Genomic DNA, 9,604 nt, shown 5'->3' with positions numbered 1-9,604 from the left:
TTTTTGTTGGTATGGGTCTAATTCCTATTTTCTTGTTGACAATCGGCTTGCACTTGTCATTTTTTTTTTTTTGATGCCCAGCATACATTATGATGTAATCTCTTTTTTATTACTATTATTGTTGTTATTATTATTATTTCTCATTGACTAGGATTATTAGTTCTGTTTGGTTTTCTTGCTCTCTGGATTGGTTCTGATGCCAAAAATGAAGACTCAGTAACATGATCAGAGTTGCTTACATTTCTAAATGGAGAAAACACATATATACCACTGTTTATCATGAATGGATTCGGAGTTTGCTTTGAGACAAGATATCACAACCAACAATAGGATTGTGGAACATAGTGTTTGTCATTCCAAACTGGGCTTATCCCCAGTTACCAAGGCTATTTCAAAGACATAGGATCGAAATTTTTTAGCCCTCAATGTTTCCTCGGCTGTAGGTGATCACATTTTGGTGGATTTGCAACCTATCCTGGTCTTTATGTCCAAGGTAGATGGGAGTTTTAAGGTTAGCTCTATAAGCATGAACTTCTAAATAGAAGCTGTAAAAGTTATTTCTGCTACTCATCCCAGGCTATGCATCAGAAAATGCAGGAGAGACCTCTTCTTTCCGTCTCGAACTTTGTGTAAGCTGCCCATAGCAATGTCTTCCCTGTAGTGCCAGACTTTCTCTATGCCATCAATAACTGGCATACACTACCCACTTCCATTTCACATTCATTCATATCTGCCCATTCCTATAGTCATTTACAGTCACCTGGTTGTCGACTCAGATGAATGTCAATTCTGCATCTTGTACACCCCCTTCCAGTGACAATTTTCACTCGGCATCAAGATCCGACCGAAGCTTCCGCTGCCATTCACAATGTCTCTGCTGCCATTGGCAGCACAACAGCCCATTATGCTGCTCACACAGCCTCCTGCTGCATTTATGCTTAGCCCTTGTAGCATACATAATTGCCCACCTTTCATCTCATCTTCAGTCTACTCCTCCTGTACTCATAGCAGTATATCACTATTGCCATCTTAGTATGTCGATAACCAACCACTGTTACATATCCCATAGCTCACCTCCCACCAGCTAGGGTTTCCCGGTGTCCATAGTTGTTTTGTAGAAAATCTGTCACCAACACCATCTTGTCTACAGCCACCCTGTGGCTATGTCCCTCCAGCACTATTGGCCCCTGCATATCTTCCTGCAAACACCCACATCACTCATCCACATCTTCTGCAAATGGTACTATCCATTGTAATAGTACCTTTTTCAGCTTAGGTTGCAATATATCATTATCATCACCTGCTGAAACCTCTACATTGCCTTCTTCATCATCGACCATTATAAACCTCCCGGGTCAATCAGTTTGTTAAAATCAGAGCAGATGTATATAGTTCAAATGATGGAATTGAATCAGGATGACAAGCTGTTACCTTTACTTTCGTGAGATTTTGTGTAGAATCTAAGGTAGGACATCCCCATTTCACAATGCATATGAGCTACAGTGACCAAATCTGTCTACTTACCAGTCACTTTAACTTGATGCTTGTATATCTATTGTTGTCATATTTTCCAGCCACTTTTAGCTCCTCCATCAAAATTAGATATCACATTTAGATAAATGTGTGTGAGTTCAATCTTTGCAATGGGTTTTAAAATCTGGGTATCTCCATCATAGAGTAAGCATGATCATGCGTCTTTCCTCATTAGGCCTAAAGTCTTGTCTTTCAGTATGTATGTTCCTCTTTGTATATATATATATACATATATGTAGACTCTCACACATATCTTAAAAAAAAAAATCATTTTACTACTTGCTTTCTTCATTCCATAGTCATCTTTTCTTGTAATTGTACTAACCCACCTTTTTCAGGGAATATGAGGAGAATATCATCATTTGAGATTTGTATTTTTTGAAATTCAAACCTTGTAATAAGTTAGATCTTAATGAGAATTTACATTCCCTGTTTTAGATAAAATGAATGAGCATTGTAAATATCATAACTTGCTTGTTTTCATGCATCTTTTGTCTTTATTTCTATAATTCTCACAAATGGCAACACGAATGGCACGTGCACCATTTCGGAAGAGGTAATTGATCCTAAGTTGATGATCCACATCAATGGCCATAGTCAGGATGTGGACAAAACTTAGTATTTTTATCTTTTACAGAATAACACTGGGTCCACACTGAATCCTTTTTCAAAATCATCATATTTTCTTTAAATATTTTCCTCTTTTATGGGAATTTAATCTAAAATTAATTTAATATATATACCAATGGCCATAGTCAGGGTATATTGAGAATTAATTTCATTTTAAATTCTATAAAAGCACCCAAAAAAAAGTATTTTATTCTTCATTTGAATTTAGATATGACTATTATATAATACATTCAATGACCATAGTCAGGAGTGTATTATATCATTAATCTTATTTAAATTTATTTGAAGAATGAAATATGATTTTCAAATCTAATTTCAAAATATTTAATTTCATTCATCATTTAGGATAGAATTGCATCATATTTTTGAAATTCCCTTTTCAAAATTCCAAGTGATTCTTTTCTTCATTTCTCAGATCAAATATGGATTCAAATTCGATTCTATCTCATTCTTTAAAGATCCAAAATTCTATTTCAAAGTCCAATTTGACTTTGAAATTTTAGAATCATCTTTTGTATTCAAATTTCCAATTTAATTCAAAAATTCAAATTCAAAGTTCTAATTAAACTTTGAAGTTTCTGATTCATTCTCAAAATCAAAATCAAGTTTATCTTCTTATCTTCAATCACAGTTTGAGATTGATTTTGAATCTTCCTAAAGTTTTAAAATTCAATCTGGGTTTCTAAAACCCAGATCCATCTTTAAAGGTCCTATTTGGACTTTTCATAATCCGAATCCAAAGTTAAAATCCTAAACTTGGATCCAGACTTCCAAGTATGAATCCAACTTCACTTTGGGTCTCAGACTTCAGATCCAAAATCTATTCTAGGATCCAGAATCCAATCTCATCTTGGATCTCAGATTTCAGATCCAAAATCCATTCTTTAGGATCCAGAACCCAATTCACCTCGGATCTCAGATTCAGATCCAAAATCCATCCTAGGATCCAGAATCCAATTATACTTTGGATCTTAGACTTCAGATCCAAATCTATTCTAGGATCCAGAATCCAATTCTACTTTAGATCTTCGACTTCAGATCCAAATCCATTCTAGGATTCAGAACCCAATTCTACTTTGGATCTCAGACTTCAGATCCAAAATCCGTTCTAGGATCCAGAATCCAATCTCATCTTGGAACTCAGATTTCAGATCCAAAATCCATTTCTAGGCTTCAGTATCCAATTCCATCTCAGATCTCCAATTCTTAAATCCAATTCCATTCAGAATTTCAGATTCAAATTCCATCTTGAATTCCAAACATTCAAATCAATCCCAATTCTATCTTTCCTTCTGATTTCAAACTTCAAAGTTAGAATTCAATTCCATTTTCATCTCTATTCTGATTCAAAGTCCATTTATGACTTTGAAAATTTCTTTCTTCTCCTTTTATCTCGAATTCAAAATCATTCCTTTCAAAATCCAGATTTATTTTCCCAAGCTTTGATTATTTCAAAAACTTAGAATTTTAATCTTAAATTCTAAGTTAGAAAACATTTCTTCACTCCATTATCTAATTCATCTCAGAAATCACTTGGAAATTCTTCAAAACATTTTCAAAAAAGAGCATACATCTTTGCATTTGCACAAGCATGATTCTTTGTGCATTAGACTTAGGATAAATTCTTAGATAATTTCTTAGCAAAGCAAAAAGGCATGAATTCGACCCTTGGTTCGATTACCCCTGGTAAAGGCGCCAGGAACGGTCGAACCTCGTACTGACGAGCGGATCCCATCTCCCAGTTTTCCCGTAAAATATTTCAAAAACGGAGGTGAGTTATTTTCTTTTCAAAATTAAGGTCAAGTGAGACCCCGCAAAAGAATTTCTCTCTCTTCTTCCTTTTCTTGTTTCTCTTCTCTCTTCTTTTCTGTCTTTTATTTTTCTCTCTTCAAAAGGAGGAAATAGAAGTCGGAAAGGAAAAGAGAAGGAAGAGAGGAAATACTATGAGAGGAAAAATTTTGCGATGATTACACATAGCATGATCGCGTGACTCCACCCCTTTTGAATTTTGTTGTAACATACATTCATGCGTTGCTACAACACGAAAGGCCATTTTCCATTCGTCTGGATCCCACCTTGTTGTGCGTCTGTGCTCTAAGGTGGCATAAATAGATGTTCATAGCTACTCTGCCATACGTCTGCAACTCTAACTTTATTACCATCTGGATTTCTTCTCATCTCATTTACATCGATTGACCTCCCCTGAAGAAGGCTCGTGATCGGAAGCTTTTGGATCTCATTTGCTGAGCCTCTGCTGATCCCGTAGTGTGACTAGTCACATGATTGAATGGCACTCAAACTCCATTCATTGAATATCATGCATATCCACACACATATCAGAAGGCTATAGACTTGTTTGCTTCATCAGTGACATTTTCTTTTTTGAAAAGATGCCATTGCTAAATAAATAATGGTGGGGAATTGAAAATCGCAATTCGGGTGTGTCATTCTGGAGATATTTCGACAACTGTTGCAAAAGGGTGGTTCACGCTGTGAAGCATTCTTTTGACAGATGGGACTGGCACTGGGATGATAATACGTGTGTGGGGTCTCGCTATACAATTGAGAAAACCGTTGACTGTCTCAAACTTGAGCCAGCAAACTAATGATACCGATCTGGTAAGAAACCATAACGTGTACTCAGCAGGTGAAGTGGAGAATCCGGGTGTTTCAAGATATGGAGGAGTGCCCGGTCTGTGACAGTATTGTGCGCATATCTGCAAGGCAAGCAGATCCAAGTTTCACTCAGTAGGCTTCTACAAATAGCTCTCTACATCCCACAAATCCATATGCCCGCTGTGTCAAAATTTGCTCTAATAATCATCTTTCGTCGGTCGCTTTTGCATTGACATAAAACAGGTCCAATCTATTTGAACTTGCTGAAATTACAGGAAGAGAATTTTGTCCAAGGCTGATATTTCTGAGACAATCCCTGTGCACAATATATTTATTGCATTTGTGGAATTTTTTTTTTTAAACTCTTGGAATCAGTAGATTCCAGTTCAGAGGTGTTTTAGTTTCATATGGCTTAAGCATGTTAGGTTATCTTGCATTTGTCTATACAGTTAGTTCTTTAATTTCTGCATAAGTACAATACCTGCATAAGTGTAGCATCTCCATTCTAGCATTTGGTTAGTAATGGGTTTTTTTTAGCATTGTTACATTGACGTTATTGCATTATCATATTTTTCATATGTTAACATTGTCTTGTTGAATATTATGTCATTACATCATGATATATTACACTTTCCAATCTTCTCATTAGAATTACCTCCTCCACCACGTTACACTTCCACACCCTCACAAGCAAGCCATGGATAACCATCATATGGAGATTCATACAATGCTTATTCCCAGCTATCTATTTATGCTGGAGAGAACAAATCAAGTGGGAAGGCACATAATGGTTATGATGCACCTCCAGGAGCACCACCACCTTTTCTTTTTACTGTTGCACATTTCTTTTCATCAGTAAGTACTTACTTCATCTTCATCTGTGCTACCAAACTTTCATCTTCGTTATGGCATTTCAATAGTATTAATCTGTGTACACCCCATTATCACCTTGCACTTACGTGTAATATATCACTGTTCATTTCTGCTGCACATTTCCTGCTATTCTTGTGCACCCATTGTTCAGCCACCAACACCACTCCACCTGCCAGTGCACAGCCGCATCACTGTTTCCACCATGTCACCACCATTCGCCGCATTGCTGTCACCATAGCATCTCCTCTTTCTTCATCCAACTCTTGCACTCTATTTCTAGAGTACAGGAATTACATTGGTTGTATTTATGTTATCTTTCACTTTGATTTTTGGCACCTTCTCTTCATAACATTTTGTCCTTTTGTCATATGGCATTAGGGGTCATAATATCCTATCACTACCATGCTTACAGTATGTCATCTTCATCATTTGAAGCACATTTAACATAGGCCATGCAACCCTTTACCTCACTGCTACAGTGCTGCTTGTTGTAGCATTGAAGGCATTCTGTCAACAGCACTTTACTTCCACCTTCACTGCCGTATCATACAGCAGTAGGACCCTTTCCTTCACTGCCACTTCACAGCATCCAGCTCATCTACATTGTTCACATCATTTGAATCCCCATGTCCATGTGAGCCCAACAGCCTAATGGCTGCTGTAACTTACCAACAGTAACACCACATCCTGTACATTGCCACACCTCCCTGCTTCTAGCCTGTGCACAATCTTCATTCATTCCTTCCCTTCTTTCAAAAATATACTTGCAATCATCACCATATGCACCTCCTGTCATCTTTCATAACATTACCATATGGGTATTCAAAGTTGTTCTTTTTTTTTTTCTAAATGTTGTGTTCATTACGTGTCATATATTGCTTTCCCATCATCATACATTTGTTGAGATATTTTCAAAATAATATGCCTATTTTGAATGTAGATGCATCATGCTCATATGAGCCTCTTTCCCTTGAATAAGGCACTACACCTTAGACAAATGTGTAACAGATTCATATTTTATCTAAAAGCATTGCATGTTTCTCTTTCTCATATGAATGCTCAGGTACATTTTTGAAACTCTCATCTTGTTAATATTTTAATGAGCATAAAGCATATTCCAACTCATGTTCTCTCATTAGTTTAAGGCTTTTTACATGCATCTTAACAATCATTTCTTGGTTGACTTAGGATATCATACATACTCTCCCATATATATATTTTATACATCTGTTATGAGTTTTATATAACATCCTTTACATGCCTTTTATTGTATTTTTGGTTGTCTATTAACCATGTTTTGCAGGAATATATGGGAGATGTTGTTTTTCCTCCTTAGTTTAAAAGAATTTTGACTTCAATTCCCCGTACAATGATTTAATAGCTATATATCAATGAGAATATTTACTTTCAAGCACTAGATTAGAATGGATGAGCATGTAAATAACATTTGTTTCATTATTTTCTTATTATTTTCTAAAATCTCACAAATGGTGAAACATGAATGGCACGTGCACCATTTTGTAAGAGGTAATTAATCCTAAGTTGATGATTTACATCAATGGTCATAGTCAGGATGTAAACAAAACTTAGCATTTTTATCTTTTATAAAATAATACTGGATCAACACTAGATCCTATTCAAAATTCATCATGTTTTCTTTAAATATTTTTCTCTTTTATCAGAGTTTAGTTTAAAATTGATTCAATACATATACCAATGGCCATGGTCAGGGTATACTGAGAGTTAATTTCTTTCTAAACTCTATAAAAGCAACAAAATATGTTTGATTCTTTATTTGAATTTAGATATGATTATTATATAATACATTCAATGACCATAGTCAGGAGTGTACTATATCATTAATCTTATTTACATTCATTTAAAGAATGAAATATGATTTTCAAAACCAAACTCAAAATTTTTTAAATTCATCCATCATTTAGGATAGAATTGCATCATATTTTCAAATTTTCCTTTTTCAAAATTCCACGTGATTTTTTTCTCAGATCAAATCTTATCTATAAATTCAAATTCAATTCTATCTCATTTCAAAAAATTAAAAAATTCAATTTCAAAGTCTAATTTGACTTTGAAATTCCAAAATCATGTTTATATTCAAATTTTAAACTTCAAAATTCAATTTAAACTTTGAAGTTATCTTCTATTTCAAAACCAAGTTTATTTTTCTCATCTCCAAATTCAAAATCAAAGTTTGAGATTGATTTGGAATCTCAAAAACTTGACTCTTCTTAAATTTTAAATTCAATCTGGGCTTTCAAAACCCAGATCCATCTTCAAAAGTTCCATTTGGACTTTCAGAACCCAAATCCAAAGTTAGATCCTAAATCCCAACTTGGATTCAGATTTCCAAGTACAATCCCCACTTTTGGATCTCAAACTTTAGATCCAATTCTATTTTAGGATCCAAAATTCAACTTCCATCATTGGATCTCAGGCTTCAGATCCACAATCCATTCTAGGATCCAGAATTCAACTTCCACTTTGGATCTCAGAGTTCAGATCCAAAATCCATTCTAGGATCTAGAACCCAACTTCACCTTGGATCTCAGACTTCAGATCCAAAAGCCTATCTTAGGATCCAAAATCCAATTCCATTTGGATCTCAGATTTCAGATCCAAAAGCCTATTTTAGGATCTAGAACCCAATTTTACTTTGGATCTCAGAATTCAGATCCAACAATCCATTTAGAATCCAGAATTCAACTTCCACTTTGGATCTCAGATTTCAGATCCAAACTCCATTCCAAACTTTGGATCCAATTCCACCTTGGATCTTAGACTTCAGATCCAAAATCCATCTAGGATCCGGAATCCAATTCCATCTTAGATCTTAGATTTTGGATCCAAATTCCATTTAGGATCCAGAATCCAATACCATCTTGGATCCTATTCCATTTAAAATCCAAAATTCCACTGCATCATTTGATCTCAGATTTCAGATCCAATTCCCATTTCGGATTCTAAATCCGGAATTCAATTTTGAATCTCAACTCTATTTAGAATCCAAACTTTGGATTCAAATTCCATATTGAATTCCAGATTTCAAATCAAACTCCATTCCCAATTCCAATTTTTCAAATCTAATTCCATTTTCATTCCAGATTTCAGAAGATCGAGTTTATCTTGATTCTTAAGATTCCAAAAACCAATTCTATTTTTCAATTCCATTTAGATTTCCCAAATTTCATTCTGATTTCAAACTTCAAAGTTAGAATTCAATTCCATTCCAAATATTCATCCAGGTTCAAAATTCTAGTCCATTTATGACTTTGAAATTTCCTTTCTTCTCCTTTTATCTCAGCTTCAAGATCATTTCTCTCAAGATCCAGATTTATTTTCCCAAGCTCTGACTATTTCAAAAACTTAGAACTTTAAATCTTAAATTTCTAAGTTAGAAACCATTTCTTCACTCTATTATCAGATTCATCTCAGAAATACTTGGAGATTTCCAAATCATTTTTCAAAAAGAGCATACATCTTTGCATTGCACAAGCATGATTCTTTGTGCATTTAGACTTAGGATAAATTCTTAGGTAATATTAAGGCAAAGCAAAAGGCATGAATTCGACCCTTGGTTCGATTACCCCTGGTAAAGGCGCTAGGAACGATCGAACCTCGTACCGACAAGTGAATCCCGTCTCCCAGTTTTCCCGCAAATATTTCAAAACGGAGGCAAGTTATTTTCTTCAATATCTTCAAAATTAAGGTCAAGTGAGACCCCGCAAAAGAGTTCCTCTTCTCTTTTTTTCTCTCCTTTTCTCTTCTCTCTTTTTTTCTGTCTTTTATTTTCTCCCTTCAAAAAGGAGGAAATAAGGATTAGAAAGGAAAAGAGAAGGAAGAGAGAGAATATTACGAGAGGAAAATTTTTACGATGATCACACTATGCTTGGAGGGGGTCTTCTGCGACCTGACTTTTCAGTTTGCGGGCACC

The sequence above is a fragment of the Nuphar pumila genome, chromosome 9 (assembly GCF_984573655.1).
Source record: "Nuphar pumila chromosome 9, dmNupPumi1.hap1.1, whole genome shotgun sequence".
NCBI classification, from domain to species: Eukaryota; Viridiplantae; Streptophyta; class Magnoliopsida; order Nymphaeales; family Nymphaeaceae; genus Nuphar; species Nuphar pumila.
This window is presented reverse-complemented; position numbering follows the sequence as displayed.